Consider the following 651-nt stretch of genomic DNA (forward strand, 5'->3'; position numbering starts at 1 on the left):
CTGGTTACCGGATACTCACGGAGAAGCCCATTACAGTACGTGTATGTTGTTAGCTGGAGTGCTCCTAAAAATGGGTGGGTATGGATCAATTCGAGTCAATATGCAAATTCTATCTCAGGCTCATTCGAGAATTTCGTGGTGGTTGGTATTGATAGGATCAATCCAAATTGTTTATGCTTCTTTAATTTGTTCAAACCAATATAATCTAAAAAAAAGAATTGCTTATTCATCCATTTCCCATATGGGATTCGTAGTGATTGGAATAGGTTCTTCGACAGATACAGGTCTTGACGGGGCCCTCTTACAAATGCTTTCCCATGGATTGATAGGGGCAGCTCTATTTTTTTCCGCAGGAGCTTGTTATGACCGAACGCGGACCCTTTCCCTTGACCAACTCGGTGGAATAGCCATTTCAATGCCTAAATTATTCGCCATGTCTAGTGCCTTTTCAATGGCATCCTTTGCCTTACCGGGAATGAGCGGTTTTGTATCCGAGTTATTAGTTTTTCTAGGAATAGTTACCAAGACAACTTATTCCCCCTTTTTCAAAATACTGGTGACTGCAATGGAAGCAACCAGTATAGTATTAACCCCTATTTATTTATCATCAATGTTGCGTAAAATATATTTTGGCTATAATAAAGTTAATTA

Source organism: Lygodium microphyllum, unplaced genomic scaffold, assembly GCF_053477565.2.
Source record: "Lygodium microphyllum isolate KBCC unplaced genomic scaffold, Lygodium_microphyllum_v1.1.10 scaffold_320, whole genome shotgun sequence".
In the NCBI taxonomy this organism is placed as follows: domain Eukaryota; kingdom Viridiplantae; phylum Streptophyta; class Polypodiopsida; order Schizaeales; family Lygodiaceae; genus Lygodium; species Lygodium microphyllum.